This window comes from Rhyacophila brunnea, unplaced genomic scaffold, assembly GCF_057557595.1.
Source record: "Rhyacophila brunnea isolate RB1 unplaced genomic scaffold, BYU_Rbru_1.0 scaffold_5, whole genome shotgun sequence".
In the NCBI taxonomy this organism is placed as follows: domain Eukaryota; kingdom Metazoa; phylum Arthropoda; class Insecta; order Trichoptera; family Rhyacophilidae; genus Rhyacophila; species Rhyacophila brunnea.
Window position 1 is genome coordinate 16,810,478 of NW_028233170.1, and position 23,891 is coordinate 16,834,368.

Genomic DNA, 23,891 nt, shown 5'->3' on the forward strand with positions numbered 1-23,891 from the left:
TATCTATAAGTAAGTAGGTATATAATAAAACATAGTATTGAATCGTTGTCAATTCGTTAATAAAGATATTTAAATAATTTACCATCAAGTTTGGAATAAAAGGATACTATCCCATTAAAAACACCTTTTTTATTGTGGATATCCGGGATGAAAAACGTTATTTGAAAAAAAAGAATGAATATAAAATGACCCCCGCACCTGCCACCGCTGGCAACCTCTTTCTTATACCAATTAAACTTGACTCGCTGGGGCCATTTCTTATTTCTCTTATTCATTTGGATTGAATTTATTTTTATTTATTTTATTTTTTCGCTGACTGCAATCCCATCTTACTACCTACTCGTGGGCGACATTAGGGTGCATGCTTGATTCGAACAATGCTACCTAATTCAACCACGGATCTGCACCTTTGTCTATGGTTAGGTGGCTGCAAAGTGTATAATACAAAGTTACCACATTTTGGCGCCAATATTTATCATTCATTGAAATTTAGCTAACCATAATAAAATGTTCAAATGTGTTTAAAGTTTTAAAAGTTTTAAGTATTAAAATAATGTAAGTATTCATAAATTTGAGCTCAATCACTTTTAATATTTTTGATAATCGTATACCTATAAGTAGGTATTATATTATTTTATATCGAAAATATGTTAGGTTGAAGATATCAATCTTTTGTAATACCTTTGATATATTTTCAAACTTCCCAAATATTTATTTAGGTATATTAAATAATAATAAAAAAAATATACCTAGGTATCGATATTATATAAATTGCTAAGCTAATACAATATAGAAGGACACCTACTTGCGATGATGATTGATTCAATTGATTGTTATGGTAGAAACTCACCTCCTGAAACAAAAAAAATATTTATATTAGATAAGTTTAGGTACAGAAAATACAGGTTGGCAGGTAGGCACATATTAGGTAGGTACATAAGTAGGTAAGTATATAATTATGTATGAAGGTACTTATAAATATAAATACGTTCATAAGTAGGTACCTAAATGTGATAAGTCGAGAAAATAACCGAATTAAGAACTACACTATTTTTACATCACATAGGAACCTACCTAGCAAAACGTCATATTAAATATTATCTTACTTATAGATACCTACCTAGTACCTACCTATTCTCAAGGTAGGTGTACCTATTTAATTGTACCAATTCTTACTAGGAAAAGTTAGCTTCGCCAAGACGATGAATAATATAATTTATTGATCAAGTCGCTTTTCCATTGTTATAAATAATAATAAACGTTTACATTTGTTTCAGCGCTCATGTAAAGCATGCTGATAAAGTCGGTGGTTATTATTCTGAAATGTCGTTGAGTAGGTCCACACAACAATACAGATTCTTCTTCTTCTTCTATTGTCCGTGTGTTATGTTGTGGCAACACACCTTTATAATATGCATGCGGTGGTAGCGCTAATTCACGTATTAGTGTTGTCCCTTTATCATTCTGGCAGAGTTGCATTCAGGTTTATTTAGTTGCCAAAAATTTTTTATTATTTAAATAATTATTGACAGTGATATTTTCAAGTTCGTCAGATATTTAGTAATGTATTTAGATGAAGAGAGTCACAGAAAAAAAACATATTTTCAATGATGTTAATAAAAAATCTAGTTGGTCCTACCTACCTACCTAAACAAGTATTAAATTTACTTACATAGGTAGGGATACATAGATAGATATTTTATATTTGGTATAAAGGCACATCGCAACCTCGTGTTGCCATGCAGGGTGTTCAGTAGCAAATAATTAATTAATACAATTTAGTTTATTAAGTTTTCGAAATTATAATGAGATTTTTGACCAATTCATAGTTTTAATATTTTATAATTATTTCATAAAAAATTTAATGGGTGGGTACAACTTGAAATTCTTTTTATTTATATTAAAACAAGTATATACTTATTCACTTACCTATATGTCTTTTTTTATTATTAAAATCGATATTTTTTTAAATAAATATAAAAAATATTAAAATAATATCTAATAATACTATGAATTAGTCAAAAATCTCTTCATTACAGCATAGAAAACTTCATAAACTACATTTTAATATTAAATATGACCATAAAATAAAATGTAATAATAATATGGGACCCTTTAACAGATTCACATTTTATAAAAAAAATGTATGTTCATCTTTGACTTAAAATAAAAAATATTTTTCATTTTTAATGTTTTCGGATACATATCTATTTATTAATTAATATAGCTTAAAATGTAAATTATCAAAAAGATGTCTCAAATTGCAAGCTTCGTATTTTTCCGCTAGGTGCCTCTAATAGGTAGAGGTATCGCTTTAATGAGATACAAAAAAACTTTACCTTCTACATACTTACCTACTTGCTTATCAGCACAAACGTAGGTAATATTTTCCTATGTATCATATTGAAATGCACGTGTTTACTATCATATTTTTTCTTAATATGTACAAATATCTAGGTACCTACCTGTACCTACATTTATTTATTTCAAATTTTTGAAGATACATATTTACATTCCATTCATCAACAAATTTTACTAATACCTACCTACTTGTCTAATAGTTCTGTTTACAAACAAATAATTTCATTAGGTCACAACACTGGTTTTTAAAATGAATAAATGACAAGAGGTTTTTTACTATTATTATGATTTTCCCATTAGATTTTTCCACGCTATGACAACTTTCATTATTTATAATATGTATGTCACTTTAATGTCTAATTCGTCTCTGAATTATTCGCGGCCGGCCAGAGAAGAGGCGAAAGAGTCTGGCCCTCGAGCAGAGCCGGCGGATGGTTTTTCTCACAACGCCATTGATATTGGCAGCCGAGACGATTTACCGCATACATAATGCTTATGGTCTGATCACGTTTTCACGACTGATTTTATATTAGTGTGAAAGCGTAATATTTAGCTTGTGGGACGCTATAGCCACAAGTAGACAAACATACACATTGGCGTGTAGCATTTGAGGAAAAATCATGCGACGCCTTAACATCAGAACAATATTATTTTGATCATATTTTGAACATTTAAAGACAATAATAATTCACGCGTATATTCAGCGGTACTATATTACTCAATGGAGAAGTGTCCATTGTTATCATTAAAAACATTAATTTTAGGGAAAATTATAATTTACAGTTTGTCAAAACATCCACTTTGTGGGTATCCATAAGTGGCGGAGCACACTACCATACGATGGGGGCATGGCGCAGGGGGGTTAACGGCACTCGAAATGTGCCTTGGCCCCAATTAACAATTATTTTATTTGAGGTCAAATATATTATATTTCCTAATCAATTTTGTTGTTAAATATACTGCAAAGGCGGTGGTGTGGACGCTGGCCACTAGTTACGTATTTACTGTGCAACACATTTTTAATTAGATTTATTTTGCATTGTTTCTATAGGTACCTAAGTAAATAGGTAGGTATATTTATAATTTTATTTTTTGTTAGTTTACTGTGATCCTCTTTGATATTGCCACATTTTATTAAATAGGTATTATAGACAATTTAAAAAAAGTATTTGAGTAGAATGGTGTCAGATTCTTCTGGCAGTGCAGGCGATTCATTTATGCGTTGGTATCGTTAGTTTCACAAATGACACTAACACCGTTTCAAAGTGATTTCGTCGTATCCACAATGCTATCATAATCTGTCCATCCTCTACAGTCTACGTGGCGACCCCAGTCTTGAGTAACTAGTCTCGAGACATTCACAGGCGTAAAAACTGCTGATGCTATCCATCCAAATGTAGGGCCTCGTGATATGCTCTATTATGAGTGTGGTGTGGGACGTGGTTTTGCGGGTCTATGTTTGTGTTGTAGGTACCTACCTACACCCTATTATGCGGCTAGAATATGTTATTGTAATGATACTGTAAAGTATATGAATTAGACCTGAAAAGATGGATCGATGTTACCTATGTAGGTTTAAATGAGCATTTATTTAAATCTTTAATTGCTTTTTTACGGGCGCTACTGAAGTTCAAAACAGAATATCCACCACATGAGGAGTGAGAGGTGTCTGAAAGGGGTTTGACCAGCGATCAGCGATGTATCGAAACGTCTCAAGGCCTAGGTCAAACTAAACTGATGGTTGGTTTCAACATGTTTGTCTATTGTTTTAGGTATTGTAATCGACTTCATGGAAGATACTTAGGTGCCTACCTACATTCTTTTCAAACGAATAAAAAGTTAACTAGATCTACCTACTTACCCATCTACCAAAATATAGCAATAATAAAATGCCTGTGTCTGTCAGTACGTGCGATTACGTTGTTATTAAGCAAGGTAGTCTACAGGTAGGTACAGGTAGGTTTAGATCTGCTCGATTTTGCGCTTCTTCTATTTATAGTGCGCTTCTGCAGGTGATAGACAATATTTTCGAGACGTCGTGCCGTCATCGCCATCTGTCTATTTCAAAATTTCTATTCTTCAGATGATTAAAATTGTTATGTGCCTAATAGTATATTAAATATACTTTTCAATACAATCCGTTGATAATTCGATGCATTAAAATACGTACAATTTACATGTAATCTATTTGAAATAAAACGGTTAGATTTTCAACAATTAATCATAGTATTTTTTAACATTTTTTTTATTATAATATAGAAACAGAGTAAATTCGACCATTATATTGTTTATTAAGATACTATAATGTACTAAAACGATTGATATCTGCGTAAATAGAGTAGCAAAATGTCCCTACATAAGTCCGATTACTTAGATACCTATCAATTGGGGAATCCAATCCCGAGCCGAAATTATGATCCCGGGATTTCGGGATTACAATTTGACAATCCCGGGATCCCGGGACTGGTCCCGGGATTGGCATTTCTTTCCATTGTTAATATAAAATTTTTATATTTACAAATAACATTGATAAAATCGGTCAAAAATAAATCTAGTATAATTTATACTATTTAAGACATTTATTGTTAATATTGTATACGTTCAATCTTGGAAATACATAAGTTTATTGGAGTAAATAATATTGTAATATAAATAATAATGTGAATTTAATATGAGATTGCTGTTTCTGAAAGTAAAAACTTAATGAATGGGTTAGCGAGATTAAAAATAGTAAAGCAAGCCTTTCCGCTTCATAAATCTAATAAGTCAACAGCCAAATATGGAACTGCCGTAAAACGTTTGAGATCGTGGTGGAATTACTTTGTTAGTAGTGCGAGCATTGTTTTTTTCCAATCTTTCTCATTTTTATTAATTTGTATGAAAAAATAAAATGAATCGGCAATTTACAAATGGCTATAAATAAATGGCTCAGTTTATTTCTAATGTAGTTATTTGTTATTAAAAGTATTTTTTCTGTTATATTTTCGTTTTTATTTTATTTTCCATAAAAATTGATAAAAAAATCAATCCCGAAAGTTTCGGGATTATGTTTATCAATCCCGGGATTCATAGGTATCGAAAATAGCTCGGGATCCCGGGATTGGAATCCCTACTATCAATCGATTGATCAAACAGGTGCTTAAACAAACATGTATCGGTACGTTCATTAGTTACATATTGTACCCTGGGCATTATACCTATATCATTAATCAGGTGTTGCCAATTAATCGATGCCCAGAATTCGCATCAGGAACAATGTGTAAACATTTATGTATGAAAGTATTCATGAGTCAGCCAGCGAAAGTGTTATATCAACTTATCAGCGAGCACTTTTGAATAGTTTGTGTACCTACTTATGTAGCATTTAGAAAGAAATGGGAGCATTGATTCTTATCTTGTCATCTTCCTACCCGAATGGATTCCGATCGATCCGGGTAATATGGGCTGACACAGTTGGCACTTTACAAATATCAGATTCCAAATTATCTCTACTGAAACACTCTGGTGCTCGATGAAGTACGAAGTTTTGCGGAGCAATGGCCTAAGGGTCAATTGTTTATAAATTATGCAATGCAATTAAAAATTATCAATATCGCATTGAAAATGTCGGATAAAAACTACGTTGGGTACCTACTAGGAAAAATTGGCAGATTAATTGAGTTATTTAAATTAATTAGATACATGAAACTAATTAAGTATATTTTGAATTATTCTTTTCGTCAGTACCATCTACGGTATAATTGTTTTAATAAGTTAGCCGTCTAACTTCTCAAAACTGTCTTCTTCTTCTTGGTCGTCCACTCATGGCTGAGGATCGTGACCACATTTGAATTTCGTCATCCTTTGAGCGACCAAGACTTTCCTTCCTTCTCGATTTTCCGCTTCTCTCAGGGCAGAATGGATGGTGCCCCCAGTCAGCTATTTCACTTGGTCGTTCCAGTGCGGGGACGCTCTTCCTCTGCTTTGTCTTCCCTGGAGGCCACCCAAAACCACCAGTCTCTCCAGGTTGTCTAGTCCGCGCCTGACAATATGTCCAAAAAACTGCAGAATTCGTCTCAGACATATTGTCGAGAGCCGTTCCTTTATCTGCAGTCTCTGGATGATTGACTGGTTCGTCCTGTGTTCCGTCCAAGAAATACGAAGCATTCGGCGCCAACACCACATCTCAAATGCATCAATTGTCTTCCGTTCCTTTGCCTTCAGGGTCCACGACTCGACTCCGTATAAATATATATATTAAGAACACTAATGTTTGCACAAGCATCATTTTTGTGGCAATCGAAATTCCCTGATCCTTCCATATAGCGGTAAGACGTGTCATCGCATTTTTTGCAATCCGTGTGCGCCTTCTTATTTCCGCTTCACATCCGCCCTTTCCACTGATGGTCGATCCCAGATACATATAGGTACCTACAAACTCGTCCACTGTTTCTAGGTTTTGGAGCGTACTTGCTGTTGTTAGAAGGTTAGCCCGATCGACAACCATTAACTTGGTTTTATTCCTATTAATAAGGAGGCCGTATTTGCGACTCTCTTCCTCTACCTTCACAACTGTCTATATTGCTCTAAAAGTTAACACATGCAAGAGAAGGGCTGTTAACGCATAGCACCTTTTTACAGTTTTTTAGACGGTTAACTTATTGTAATAATTAACCGCCTCAATACAAAAATATGATAAACTACCATTGATAGCCGCCGATAGCCGCCTTGTGTATAGAATAGCGCCACAAGTGATGGATTGATGGTGAAAGGACGATGTATGACTATATAGTTAATGTGACAATACATATGGATTAAAAAAGATAGTAGATAATTACCTAGGTAGATACCTACCTACATTATATATTCCATAATATGCATGAAAGTATGAACATCTTTATCAGTCCAGAATTCCTAATTGGTTACATTTACAAATAAAGATACTTATATAATTAAGATAATTAACGGTAATTTCGCCAATATCCATTATTGCCAATTGGACTTAGCCAATTTCCGATTTAATTATCAATACAGTTCACGCTCGCTCGTCAAGCAAATGAACCTACCGTTGCCATTTGCCACGGCCATTCGTCAGAGCTTTAAAGCTCTCCTTCAAATTGAACATTTCGATTCGCGTCACTGTTCAAAGCTCCGAAGTTGTATCGCAGCCGATTTAGATTGCTTTGCATCTTCGAAATGTTTTCAAAGATTTTAACTTTTAAACGACGTTAAAAGATATACCTATTTTAATAGTAGGTATTTTAAATGAGATATTTTATTACCTACCTACTTAAGATTTCAAAGATTTCACATACTTGTATGTAAGTGAATTAAATTTTGCTTATCTATTTACATATAGGTACATAATGCTTTTACACCTTAAATTATGCAAAGGTTTGAAAATAATAGATTTATATAAGTACTTATATAAAAAAAATGTTTAATAATACGATTATATCCGCAATAATAAAAACATCAATGTTTAGCTGTGTATAAATAACTAAATTCAAATCGGTCTTTTATACGACAGTAGGTACCTAATCAAAATGAGGTTTTAGATAATTATGCTTTTTGTAAAATATACCTAATTAATACCAAAAAATATTTAGTGCACCTCGCTGTTCTCGAGATTGCTTGCAGTTTGTTTGGAAAGAAAAATGTTAATCTAATCATTACAGAGGCGAATCTAGATTTAAAGTGCCTTTCATGATATTATAATTAAATATGTATGTATTATTTTATTAGTCAGGCTAGTATAAATTTATCATTGGTTTTTTTTTTCAAATCATAAGATAGGAATATGCGTCAGAGTGTGCCCGACTAGATTCCTACAAGACAGCGCTCGAAATGGAAAAATTTACAAACCGGAGCGGTCGACAGTTTTCTGAAGATATTCACATAGTTATCAAATTGTATGTGTTTTTTTATAAAAAATAAGTGTATAGATTTTCTATTATATGGCCTATCTAGCTCATTCGGTCAAATTATTTTTTTCCACGAGACGGAGCGATAATTTTACTGATTTCACGAACAGGAACGGCGCTCCGGTGCGCTCCGGTCCATTTCGAGCCCTGCTACAAGATGACTGTGGAGTCTGTAACGCCAGGTTAAGTAAGTGAGTAACAATATCTTTATTATTTTAGCAACATTATTTGCATGTTATATATTGTGATAACGAAAATATTATTAGGTACCTATATCTACCTACATAATAATATATATGTACTTATTTGTTTATAAACGGCGTGTAAAATCTTAAATACCTGTAATAGTAAGTAAGTACCTAGTTGCAGTTATGCTTTGGAAAATATTTTATACTTAATTTATGAGAAATACGCAGCGTTTCAAGATTTTGGTATAATTTAATAATACTTGTGACTGGTTTAAATTATTTCTTGGCCCCCTTTCAAAATTTCATTTTTAAAACGATGAATTGATTGTGTCAAAGTGTTTTTTTTTATATTTCAAGCATGAACAAATAATATCTAATATATAATAAATATTATAATTGAAAAGAATTTGTAGATATTTCGATAACTAGATACACTTCTGACAGGCATATTATATGCATAATTTTCAATCAGAAAACTGATCATTGCGAACGTGATATTAAAATACGGTGGCGGGGAGAGGCGAGGTACCTATTCCTATTTTATCGATCTCCATTGAATGACCACGGATGATTGACCGCACTTGTAAAAAATAATGTCAAGAAATTCTCCGAAGTGTTAGTCGCTGACCAATTTGATTGTCATCTGAATCGTTTTTGTCTGTAACGATAAAACCGGCCGATTGACAGATCATCAGCTGCGTTCATTTTTTAGCTCATCTATAAATAAACGAATTTTTGACTTATCGTTTTGAAATACCTACTCATCGCTGTACAATGGTAGCAATTTTGTGATGGAATTTATCATTTATAATTAATACCGATGGAAAAATATTTTATATTTTAAGTACAAAAAAAAACATGTCCACGATACCGCTCAAAGAATTTAAAAATGTTTTTATATTATCAAAGAGATCAACTTTTTACAAAAAAAAAAAAATACCCAAGTTAATAAATTGTAAAGAAAATGTTTCTTCATAACTAGGTAAGAATTTTTCGTCATTTTAGGTTGGTGCCCTCTTATTGATCAGTAAAATGATTCTATTTTTTTTGTTATGTCTGTAGTAAACTTGTGAAAAATATCTTACTTTTATGGTTAAACAATTTTAAAATCGTCACGGTTATTGTAATATTAATTCAAAACGATTTGATAATTGAATTGCTTTTTTCACCAATAATTATTGTTATATAGTATGTAGGTATCTACCCAACAATGCAAAAAATTAACACCTAAACACACAATAGTCATGACATGAAAAATGTTTCAATTTTTTAGTTTGTATTTCAATTAATAGCAAATTTATAAGAATTTTTTATTAAATGGTTAGTGAGTTATATAATACGTAAATAGGTGTAAGTACTTTTTTAATTTACTAAATATTTTTTGATCAACTATTCTATTCAGCTGTTCAAAATATTGACGTCTTTGTTATAATTGCTAACTCTACAATCCGATATGAATATTATCGTCCTCCCGAAGAAGTTCCTTGACAGATTTTTACTAGACAAGTAGAATCCAAAATCATACAGTAAATATGTGAATTTGTCGGACAGTTTTGATTCAAACCCACGGTTTCATAAGCTAATATTATGCCATTCATAAGTATACTTATTACCTATAATTATTATTGTGGTTTAAAAAGTGAGATGCCTATTGAGTAGTTTAGGCACCTACCTAATAAATCCTTAGCTGCGACTAATCTAGGATACATCGTGATGATTTGAAGAACTAAAATGCAAAACCTTCAGTGTTCGTGGTAGACAAGTGGTAACGTATTCATGATTGTCGAATTTGTGGGTCTCGGGTTCAAATCTTGGGTCTGACAAATTCATAATAAGTACGTTGAGAAATTGGGACAAAAATTAGGCTGCTAAGATCCACATATGATTCCAGAATCAATAGAAAAAAATGGAATAATTGCACCACCCTTTTTAAAAATATGTCACACTTTAGCGGATATTTCATTGATAAATCTTGTGAATAAATTATTTACACATTCAATTATTACTATGGGTATTATTTTTATTAGGTAGGTACAGATTCGATTCGATTTTCGAAATCGGTCTAAGCCGCAATTATAATAATTAATACGAGAAGAAGTGACATCACGACACATGTTTAAGTTCGATTTTAATATGACGCCATCATTTATACGCGACGCCCAAAGAAACCGACGCCGACGTCGGGCGTCGAAATCGAATATCGACGTCGCGAGTGAGTGAGCTGCGCGGAATGCCAGCCGCATTCTTCACGCTGTGTCTACTGAAATCGGTAGAGGCGATTAGCAAGATGATTCGCCAATAGAAAATACAATAATAATAATATATGTACGACATCATAAGAGATCCACATGATATACGCAAGCAACGGCACCAGAGAAAGTATTTTAATGTATACTCCATCGGTAAGAAACAAACGAATTCTTCGGTTTAAAATAATTTAACAAATATGTAAATAAAATCTAATCTTTATTAATAATAAAAAAAAACACGTTTCCATATGTTTTCAATATTTTATATATTAAAAAAACAATATAAGTATAGGAATAATAATCATAATATTAAAACAAAATAATTATATTTCAATCAATTAAAATATTTTTTCTTAGATGTTCTGTTTTTCGCTTAGGATACCTATCATTCCCTAACAAACGGAACACCGCTCCAAACACATAGCTGCATTCCAAGATAGCGGTTGCATTACTTTATTGAAATTTATATGCTAATCCAATGAATCGGATACTCACCCGAACGACACTCACCAGTTTTTTTCCGACAGTATTTCTAGTGCGGAGGGCTCCCATAGTCCAAACGTTTTGAACCACAGAACAGATTAATAAATAGAATTCCGATAGGCTATATTCAATACACTACATTTTTATGCAGGGTTTTGAACTTGAAAAAAAATGAAGCACGCATTATGCACGTGCAATAGTGTATGTGATACACCAATATTAAATGAGTGTCAATGCATAAGCCGAGAGCAGTTGTCAGTATTCGACGTATGACGTATTCTTGACACGTGTTTTAAGTTTATCCCGAATTCTTCCTTACTCGAGATCGGTTGCTGCTACTTCTTACCGGTTAGGTATTTCAGTTCCCACTATTTATGAGTTTCCTGTTTTGAACCCTAAGGGGTGTAAATTGGGCGTAGTTACATAGTCTTTCTTTCGTGTTAGTCAATTACCTATAAACGTATAGGTATTAATTTAGGTTATGCTCATTATTTGTTTATTTTTTATATAAAATAGGGTCGATGTCAATGTTGATTATATTTCGTTAACGTTTATTGTCAGTTTCAAATGTTTTTTTATTGGGAAGCCATGAACATTCGACTTCTTTTAGTACGAAGAAATTAAGTGTGATTATTGTTATAGTTGCTATCGTCGATTGCACTTACATTAACAATATTGCACCGATTTTTTTTGCTCTGCGCCTGACCTGTACCCACCCCGTCGACTATTTTTTGTTATCTGTCAAAATAATCAAGCCTCATGGCAATGTAGCATGTTTTAAGTAATATATTTAATGATTTATGATGAAAATTTAGGGTAGGTATGTGTAATCTATGATATAACCAGATTGCATAATGACATACCTACCTACCTTATTAATTAAACATTAGTTATAGAGCAGTATTAATAATTACTAGGACTAGTTTAATTAAAATATTATTTATGAAATTGAGTGTAGGTTATATGAAAATAATGATAAAAAATCGGTGTGTGTGTACCTGCTTATTTATGGACGCGTGTTAGAAGTTATACTTCTTTGGTGTAACAAAACAAAAACAAAACCTGTGATAAACTAGATTCTTTGACTAGCTCTTAATTATCTTGTTAAATTACACACTCAAAAAAAAGGACCGCTTATTGGAATACCGTTGGTTTATTTCTATACACTTTAACTTATATTACTAAATTATATAATGGTTTCTCGTTGTTTTTATTTTTAAAGTACCATCTTTCACTCGTTGAACTCGTTGAAACTTACGTTTAATCGTTTGTTAACGTAAGGAATTACAAATGGCTGACAATAATAAATTCGCTGCCTAGGCAACGGAACAATTCTAAACTATAATAATATACTGTATAATCGTCACGATTTATCATATTGTGGCGTAAAGGTAATGCGTTCGGCTGATAACCGAACAATCGGTGGTTCGAATCCAACCGAGTGCGTTTTTTATCGTGTGAAAAAATAAATTATGTGTTACATGTTACACGCCAAAAATACACTCTGTTCTGATTTCATAAACGCGCCAAAAGAAGTATAAATTCAATAATTTAAAAGCTAAACTCACGTTTAATATACATGATTTTCAGATCAATGTCACCCCGATCGAACTGGAGGTATCTATTTTGAAATTAATTCTTCTCCGCACATAAATAGACGATACCCGTGGTCCCAATGAATCACATTGTGCAAAATCAATTAGAATTTAATTTCGCAGCATGACTGCACACATTGGCAATTTATTTATTCTGTTTGAATATAGGTATGCTCATATTAATACCGACAAATGAATATATTTTAGATAAGTAAATTCTGATCTTATATTTTATGAGTTATTATTTTTAATTTATCACACTAAACTTGTGTCTTAGAACATATAAATGGGTAGGTACATGGAGAATTTTACATGATTCAACGTAACAAACTCTATACTTCCTCATTTCTTCACTATTATATAATTTACGATTAAAAAAAAACGGTACTGTTCGGTTATCAGGAATACTACAGCGGAAAACAAATTTTGAAAATAGCCGATAAACTTTATTATTTGTTAGGTTAACCTAACCAAAGCTAACCTAACCTAACCCAAACTAACCCAAACTAACAAATAATCCAGTATATCGGGTATTTTCAAAATGTGTTTTCCGCTGTATTCCTCATAACCGAACAGTACCAAAAAAATGTATGGTTTTCAAATATAGGATAAATAATTCAAGAGTCGAAATATTTCATGGAAATGATGAATGATAACTGATAACACAGATATATAACAAACAGTCTTTGAGTCACTTAGAGTCATAACTCACATATTCCAAAATCAAGTTTTGAGATAATCGCAAAAAACCACCAGAGCATTTTTTGTAATTAGTAGTAAAATTAGTAAAAATATATATACTACTCTAATGCTGCAGATATACAGCATACTATGAGAAATAAAGCTCCCTGCTTGGCTAGAAAAGTCTTGGTGACAAAACGAGTTTTAACACCAACAGTGAACTTTGCCAACGATTTTCACATGGTTTAAAGTGACTTTTGATACTCAACTATTTGTCTGTATATATATTAATGCATTTAGAATCACTTGACATATTTAACTCAAAAATGTCAAAATTGCAATATGTGAGTTATGACTCCAAGTGACTCTTATGTATACGGTAATATTATGCAACATAATGGTGTAACAGTCTTATTTGATAAGAAAGATCGAATCATTTATTTGATAATATGTACGTATTAACAATTTATAATCAAATAAGGAGTTATATAAAAATACGAAAAAAAATATCTTTTTAAGATGTAAATATATAAAAACTAAAAGTAAGTTTAGTAATTCTGTGTCATCAAATTTAGCAAAAGGGTGTATAATAGGTATGTACTTCTGCAAGAAAGCTAATATAAAATGCATTATTTTACCTAGATGAAAAATCATATTTATATACATATAAGTATAGTTTTGATAACTGGCCAAGATAACGACGTTGTTATGCATATAAGCCCATCTACCTATATAGTCAGGCTGCTGTAGCGAATTTTCAAGTTAAAATAGAAATGCTAGTTATTATACTTTTTGGAGTAAATGGTTATTATTTATTATATAATAAAACAGTAGAGTGTTAATTGTTATTTTTTCTTAATTTTCTAGCATCAATTTACGAACTGCATTCGAATTTTCATCAATAGTAATAACTGCGATCCAAAATCTCAATTTTGCAACACGGTCTGATTATGGAATGCTTTATAATAAACACCCACGATGGCTATCGCGAATGTCGTGGGTCCCAGGTTCGAATCATGGGTCTGGAAAATACACATATTGTTTTTAAATTTGTTTAAGAGTCAGAGTATAGACCTAATAGGTTGAACAAGTGGAACAAATTGATACCTATTGTAAAAAAAATACATTTCATAAATAGCACAGTTTATTTCTCAGATGCTCGGTTATTATCGACTTGGTGGTTATGTATTATTACAAGGGTTGATTAAAAAGGACTATTTTTATCTTTGATTTTTATCTAATAAATAAACTGTTGGCAGAATTAATTTGATTCCTAAATTAGTGAAAACGATACGCAATAATAATTAAGATCGTCGTCATTCCGATGCGATGTGAAAATGTCTGGCAAATTGCGTGTAACTCTCCGATCAAATGTTCCGAGTATCTATAACAGTCAAGGCCGTTTGATAGATAGATACAAAGTAGAATGTTATTAACCAGAGGTCTCCAATCACGAATTATAATTTATATTGTTATCAAAGCTCTGGAAAATACGAGTAGATACTTAACAAGTTACAAATGATTTTTCGGTGGCTTATGCATAATTTATAGCGTCAAAATATTTCCAAAATTTTAACAAAATTAGTCTTGAATATACATAACTTAAAAACACCTCAGATATTTTTTTATTTTCTTCTGGGTATGCTATCAATGTAATCCTTGTCCACCCAAAGAGTGATTGCTCTTTTAAAGCATTTCTTTTTACTTCTTCGTAAGTTCATTTACAATCCGTATATACTGGCAAATATTAATTTTCATGTTCCCACCAATATCACTCGTAACTCTACGGTCTTCAAGATACCTCGTCGCAGGACAGATGTTATGTTTTATGATGCTGTGTATCGTGCGATTAACTTATTTGATGGCACCATAAAGGTTGATTTATTTTTTATTTACTATATAATGTTTGTGGACGTGTTAAATAGGTTAAATTTATAAATGTATTTATTACCATGTTTCTTTAATATTTACATAAACACATGCTGTCTCTTCTACTTTCTTGTTATATTAGTTGTTATTTGTAATTAAGATATTTTTATAATTTTGTATTTATTAAGTATTATGGCGCATTGGCCAACCGCTGTAGTGCCGTAATACTCTATTTCTAAATAAATAAAATAAATAAATATATACCCACTAGAAAAAATCATATTTGAAAAAACATAAGTATTCTTACATTTCTCAAAATCTTGTGAATTATTCGTTGAATAAAATAAATAGTTTATTAAAAAGTAGTCTTGTGTGGAAAAGGAAAAGGAAGATGTTTGAAAAAAAATCATATATATATTATGTACCTATGCGTAATGGAGAAAAAAGTTTAACACACTAGGTTACCACTGAGTACCTTGTAAGCGTAAATTAATGGTTTCATACAAGTATTTTTCATACAAAGTTGTCCAAAGCTCTCCAGGAAAAATAATGTTTTTATAATAATCTTCTATTTCCGTGTAATGTAGAGTAACATAGATTTATCCAAACAAATATTATAAAATACTACAAAATATTTTTTTTTATATCTATTAAGGTACCTATGCACTTCATTAGTTCATTAAAAGTCAAAATATTCTGTCTTCATGATCAATTTTCAGTGGAAAACCACTTCGTCCATAGGTTTATTGATTTGAATAAAACAGAATACATGTACGATGATAATATTGTATATCAGTGGCGAGGGGTGGAAGTAGGCTGTTAGAATTCTACATAAATAGCGCACACTAAACTTTGTCAGTCACACTTATTTGTTTTCAATAAACGAAGCATACAATTTGCAGATGGTGCTATAAAGTCACGAATAAAAATATTACCTAAGCTGACTGTTATGTGATAGGTAAGTACCTGTATAGCAGTGGCGTGCAGTGACTTTTGTTTATATGGATGTTATTGGAAATATATTATATTTTATCTTCGGGCGATGACATACTATACAGAGATATAGCTCTGTGACATTCTTAAAATATTAACGATATATTAATAATATGGAACAAACACAGGAAGTATAGTTAAATAAAATTAACAATATAATTGTCCATACGTAAATAGTATTTTGTCGATTTTTTTCGGAGGATGCTCTTCATCTACTCACTACTGCATCTATGGACCGCACGCTACTGGCAAGTACCTAGTTACACATTTACTACGTGTGTAATGTGTAAGGAATCATATTAGGACACATTCATAATAAAATTGAATGTTGCACACGTTGAAGAGCGGACTTAAATACTTATTTAATTTTTATATATACTTATAGGTATTATTTGGTAATTCGTAACAAACTTTTCATTAAAAAAATCTCTAGTTAAAAAAATATTTTCGTAGATAGGTAGGTAGGTAGGTACCTACTAACTATTGAAAAAAAACAAAAAAAGATTCTTTAGTGATAAAATACATTACTTATAAGACTTTTGCGAATTACGTGTAGGTACCTATAAAACATCGCAGCAACCTACATTATTATGCAAGTACCTACATTATGTCCATTGACGTGGCATGATTACATTATATTACTGAAACCTAGCATATTATCAAGAACCGAAGTTAAACTACCCCTGTTGTAATTCAGCGTGGTATATGTTCAAAATGGTCTACGGGGTGGCGGTACGTTGGTCAAGGGGGGTGGGTGGACGAGGGGGAGGGGGCAGACTAAGTTATCTCGTGTTTGCAATCTTTACGATAGCATAAACTGTGGGTCGGCTATCCCCTCAGATGGATGCAATCCTAATTTATACACGTTGGCTGCCATCGCCGGTAAGCGCGCCGTGTAATGGGTGGGCCCGCGAGATATGGCGTGTGGATGATTCGCGCCTATGTCGCGTGCAGTTTTGATATTTCGCGCCGACGCCATGAGCTGAGACATTGACAAATTATGCCGGGTATAACATGAATGTTTATATCTTTTTAAAAATGCATAAATTTATGTGTTATGTATTTATGATGATACATAATAGTCTGATGCCTATACTCACGAACGCTCATCCCCACCCCGCGAGCACATGAGCAGACAATTTCAAAATTCTTTATATTTTGAATTTTGGGAGTGATACATGGAAGAGAACGAAGTCTGTTTAACGCGGTAAACATCAGCGAACTTTGTATATTGAGTCACTTTAATGGTGATGATATGAAGGCCGAGATACTTTATTCAACAGTGGAAGAAGAATAAGAAAATATATTGTGAGATGTGTAACAAATTAAAATGACTTTAATTTAAATTATATGTAGGTACTAGGTACCTATATACCTACAGCGGCATTTTTTTTGGTAATCGATTCATCAGAAGATTTGAAAAAAGGCCTCAAAGTCTAACCATACAATCATTAAATTATACCAAACTCTTAAAAATATGCATATTTCTCGCAAATTGAACATCTATAAAATATTATCATTTTTCATACAATCAACATCTATAATACACTTACATAATCACTTAAAATAAATATAGATGTAACTATTTGTACACGAAAAAATAAACCATGAATATATAGGTACCTAATAATATCGTTATTATCTTCTAAAATAATTGAATAGAGATGAGGTTCATTGTAATTTTTATTAGGTAATATTTAGGTAGGGGAAAGGTGTACAAAGTGACATAGTGTTTAGTATATTGAGAAAAAGAATATCAAAACGTGTAGTTTATTATGAAAATAGAACATAACTGTAAAGTAAAACAATTTATCAAAAACAAGTATTCAAAAATCTTTCCACTCATATGATTATGATCGTGTATAATTGTTTTGAATGAACCAAATATAGGTGAACACTTGAATGACGTGTTATGGATTTTTCCTGAGAAAGTTGAATCATGATCTCACGCACTATTTCGGCAGTACAGCAAAAGATCATTTTGACCCATTTTGTCATTTTGTACACCTTTCCCCTACGTGTGTAGAATAATTTATACATAGTTTTTCTTTTCATTTTCATCGTAGGGGTTTCCATAGTCCTACACCCGCTACTGGCTACACAAATAAGATTGTATTAGTGGTAGTATAGTTATCAGGGACACAGGAATCTCATTTACATCGCGTATAAGTCGAGAAAGTAAAGAAAGTACCTGCATTGTACATAAACAATTATTTAGATCTTCTTTCTTTCTTTCGATCATGATTCATGTCCGATCCTAATAGGATCATATGAGCCTCCACAGAGTAGAGGTTTGTATTAACAAATTTTGTTTTTTACGAGAAATGGATTTCAGCCACTTGCTCAACCTATTAGGTCCATACCCTGACATATACAAATTGAAAAACAATATGTGTACTTGCCAGCCCCAGGACTCGAACCTGAGACCCATGGCGTTATAGTCCAACGCTTAACCCGCGCGGTCACTGTGGGTGTATTTAGATAGTGAGGGTTTAATTAATTACCGATTTTTTTACGGATAATGATTTAAATTTAAAATAATGTTTTAACCTACAGTTTCAAATACGGCGGCTATTTCAACCAAGATTTTGACTTGTTACAATACCGATAGGTAGACAATATTTTTAGCATGATTTCTGATTATAGCGTCCAATTATTATATTTCTTATAATATAGAGTAATTAGGAAACGATTTACAATATTTATTTTCTTGAGCCACCCATTACAGCTATATCTCAGGTAAATTTATTTATATTTATTTATATACAAGAACAAAAAAAAACCGCTGAGGTGGATGAAGGAAGGTAATGTTGCATAGAAGGTAAATGTTACATGAGGCGTGCAAATCCGTAAATAAGCTCTCTTTCCGCGCGTTCACTTGCATGATGAACATATTTCCTGGCTTTATTGCATCGCGGGCCTCGGCTAAAAGCTCCTGGCCGCACTCAAATGGGCCACGAATTTCAGTTTCATAGCGCTGGAATATTGCATACCAACAAACTATATATTATTCAGCTTAATCGTGTTTAAAATGTGTAGGAGTAAATTTTAAAACAGACTATATTTTTTAATTATTATACTTTTTAAGTGCTACAATTTTATTAATAGTGACTTGACTACTAAATCGTCAATTCAGCATACCTTTCAATTCTACGTATTGGGTAGCTACTACTGAACAACAAGATTTTTCTATTTTTTTGACAACATTATTGCACTAGTACAGGTAGGTATGTACATATTTTTATTTGTTCTGTTATCTAATTATTTAGCTTTTATTATGTATACCTATTTTATATTAACTTTATCACTTGGGGTATATATATATAATATTTATATAAGTAGGTATGTCTTTCAAACTGTCAACAGTTTTTTCACTTATTAGATATAAAGTTGTAGTATTTAATACAGAATTTTTACAGAAAATGCCACAAATTTTAACACTGTCAATTGTCAACACTGATGCTATAAGCAAAGAAATCACGACGATGACGTATTTAGGAAGCAATTTAATTTTGTTTCAATTTAATCTACTCATCAACTCAATCTTAGCATATTATTATAAACACTTAACTTTTTCATTTATTAATTAATCCCAATAGAAAATATGTCTTGTTTTTATTTATGTTTTACTCAGCATGCACCTTTCTATAGAATGCTAAGTTTCTCGACCAGATTTTTTACTGAGGTTCTATGTTCTATGACACGTATGAAATGTGTTTTCAGGGTAACCGTATAACATATTGATAAGATAGAAATCGGAAAGCCAGTTGCCATGGACCAAGGATCTGAAGCTCGTTTTCGTTGACGACTTAATGACGGTTGAGCCATAACAAACTTTAATGCATTTGATACAGACGTAATTATTGAAAATAAAATAATAGGTATTAGGTATTTAACACATTTTTAAGTTAATCCCATATTTCTCCACTCTCGAGAAATCTTATTACAGTGTCGTCCAGAAGAATCTCATTATGTTTGTTGAGAATGTAACATTCCATATATTGAACATACATAACTAAAAAACATTTCAGATATTATAGGTATACCCATTGTCGAGCTTCGTATTTTTTTCAAATTTAATTTTTTCTAGTGGTTATATATCTGAGATGTTTTCAAGTTATGTATGCTAAACACTTTACGTTTGTAAAGTCACTTAATGAGATTCAGGAGCCTATTGTTGTAACTTGTGAGTTGGTGACGTCATATGACATCATTGTAACGTACTACCGGAGTGAGTCAATAGTCTTCGAGAAATTAACGCTACTCTAATACTGGCGTTATTCATTGTCCCCATACACAAATAGGTGTTTCAGCATAATAATATCTATGGTGAGCCGTGTGCATTGGGCGGCTCGCCTCGATGCGTGAATTGAGCATACATCACAATTACGTCATCTCGTCGGGTGACTTAATGTCACAAGTTACAACATAGGGCTGCTGATCGTCAAAAAGCTCTACTTTTCACTTTTTATTACATTTATAAAAGTACCTATTCTATTCGAATAAAAATTATATTTTAAGTTTGATAGTACCTAATTGTTATATATATATACTGATAGCACCTTGATAATATATAAACTATGCAAACATCTTATCGAATATTATAAGTTCTACGGCAGTCAAATATAAATAAAATCAATTAAAATCTCTAGGCAGCCTAAATCAATCAAACCAGTGAGTCGTTCTACTCGCACAGTAATATATCATGAACGTTTTCAAAATCGTGATAAAATCGCAATAAATGGCTTCAAGATTTACAATCACAATAAACCGATTCGCCCGCCTTAAAATTTAATACGGCGCCAATATTAATAAATAAAAAATAGATCTTGTTCCATGATTATTGACCTTAACAGAATCTTGTTATAGTATTTTTTTAATTCTAAAAATAATCGATTCCCATAATACAAATTGCTGTGTCAAGTGAGATCATTGAAGAGCAGATAGACCTTCATACATTCCTGTCATGTCTGTCCAGTGGCGTGGTGGGTCACAGTTCAACTAGTAAAATTGTAATTGGAAAAATCACGACCGATATTATTTTAAATACCTGAGCGTAATAAATGGAATGGAATACATAGGATAGGGTCAAACATATCGATAAATTTTATTTTTCATTGTTAATTCTATCTAAAATGTGTGACTGAATATTTAGCTGATCTATCATTATTATTATACAATTCTCTATGTTGTTTAATGTTTACAATTCAGAGCAAGGGCCGATGACTTGGGTAAAATATAATATAATTTTATACTTATTAATGTAAAAATGGTCCGAATGAGATGAGCGGAACCTCTACAACGGATGCATCGAAGAAGATGCTCAATGGATTTTCATTGAGAAAAGACCCGTAGGCAAACTGAGACTTTGTTGGAGAGAAAATATGAGGAAAGTTAAGATTTTTACCGTTGATAAAAGCTTTGTATAAAAAATCTTCGAAATTTAACTATTTTTAAAGATTTTTTGAAGATCTCGACATTACGTACCTACATATTGTTTGTGAAATTCAAATCTACAACGTGGATAAAGAATTGTATAAAATGAAATAAATTTAAAAAGTAGTCAGGTACTCAAAGGTACAGGTAAATAATTCTACAGTGGCGCCATGGGTACAACTAAAGCTATTTGCGGTTGTATTAGTAATGTGTGCTACCATTGAAATAGCCATTGTAGCAAACAATACGAATACACGTGCGAATCGCCCATAGTGCCACTGTAGAATGATTTACCTATAGTTAGGTATAAACAGGTCATACTCGCGTGGAAAAGAGTATCAAAATCACTCCATATCATGTTAGAATAAGGGATGACAAAAAATTGTAACTCTGCATTACTTTATAATGAAAAAAAAGCTAGAACCTGCTAAGTTTTTCTTTTAACTTTTTTATCACGTTTTTTGGCACGTAAAATATTCGCCTATTTACGGTAGGTACCTATATCCAGAGAGTTTTAGATACCTATCTGCTAATGTGGTGAATATACTGTGTATTTCCATTTTGGGGCGGTTCGGTACTCCAAACTTAACTTCAAATATCAGAGACCAGAGTGTAGAGGCTAATTGGATATGGTAGGAAAACCTTTTTCGCTTTTTTAACGTAGGTTTCGATTTCTCACAATAAAAATGCATGAAAAATATTTAAAATTAGGTTTATTTCGTCAATCTTAGGTGAACAATATATAGTATACAAATTTCCTTATTACCGAAGATTTTAATGTTTTAGTTAGATACGCAAAGTATCGGGGAAGACACTGCATGTAAAGATGAACTACATTCGTCTTGTTAGCCCTTTTACACGTCTCACCATGCAAAATGCAACACAGGCACTGGTACAACACAACCTGCGAAAACATTCCCTCCGTCAAACAGGCTGCAAAAGAAACATCGATTTTCTTATCACAATTTCGTTTTTTATTTCCCCCTGGGACATCGTCATTGAGGTGGGCATTTGACAAGTATAGAGATGAGATTATGTATTGTATGTGATTATACACAGTTAGTATTGACGTTTAATTATGACGAAATATTTTGAAATAAAAAACGGATACACATATTATTTTACTGTATGGATTTAGTTAGGTAGGTAGATACTAAAAATTACACGTTATTATGAATGGACTTCGAAATATGTAAGAGAATATAAAAATACGTTGTCCCATCAATCTTATGATTGTTTAATAATAATAATTATTGAAGTTATATTTCTTTTGGCGCGTTTGGGAAATCGGATCAGAGTGTATTTTTGGCGTGTGACATGTAGTAACACATAATCTATTTTTTCACACAAACGCACTAGATTGCATTCGAGCCACCGATTGTTCGGTTATCAGCCGAACGCACTACCTTTACGCCATAGTATGATACTGCAATCGTGACGATTATACAGTATAATATTATAGTTTAGAATTGTTCCGTTGCCTAGGCAGCGAATTTATTATTGTCGACCATTTGCAATTCCTTACGTAAACAAACGATTAAACGTCAGAGTGACGGTACTTTAAAAATAAAATCATCGAGAAACCATTATATAATTTAGTAATATAAGTTGAGGTGTATAGAAATAAACCAATGGCGGTCCTTTTTCTTGAGTGTGTAATTTAACAAGATATTTAAGAGCTAGTCAAAGAATCTAGTTTATTACAAGTTTTGTTACGCCAAAGAAGTATAACTTCTAACGTGCGTACATAAGTACAAACACCGAATTTTTTTATTAATCCTCTTCTTTTAGAGTCGTCTTTTATTGAAGATTGGCGACCAAATTGCAGTGAATTTCCCAATTATGGATCAGTTATATCAGTTTACGGCTTTATTTAGATTGCGTAGTGACAAAGGCATTTTTCAGAGTCTGCCTATGAAATGAATATCGACGTATCATTAATATGACAAAACAACAGATTACAATAACTATAATCAGTCACGTAGGTACTAGAATACTTGGAGTTTTTATTAACATCTGTTTTTACGATGACGTAATAATTTGGTAATTAATTTCGAGTTAAAAATTTTCTGTCAAACTATTATGAGAGTATCCTATCATTTGTTTTCTTTCACCACCCGATTAAAATTAACG

The 23,891-nt window shown here is 32.1% G+C and overlaps 1 long non-coding RNA gene across 1 annotated transcript in view; it reads right to left on the reverse strand.

Moving 5' to 3' along the window:
* Positions 1 to 310: 310 nt before the first annotated feature.
* LOC147066107 (uncharacterized) overlaps positions 311 to 23,891 on the reverse strand; it is a 267,876-nt gene continuing 244,295 nt past the window's right edge. Inside the window, exon 2 of the long non-coding RNA XR_015071618.1 lies at positions 311 to 853. This is a non-coding gene — a long non-coding RNA (uncharacterized LOC147066107). The remainder of the gene's footprint in view (positions 854 to 23,891) is intronic.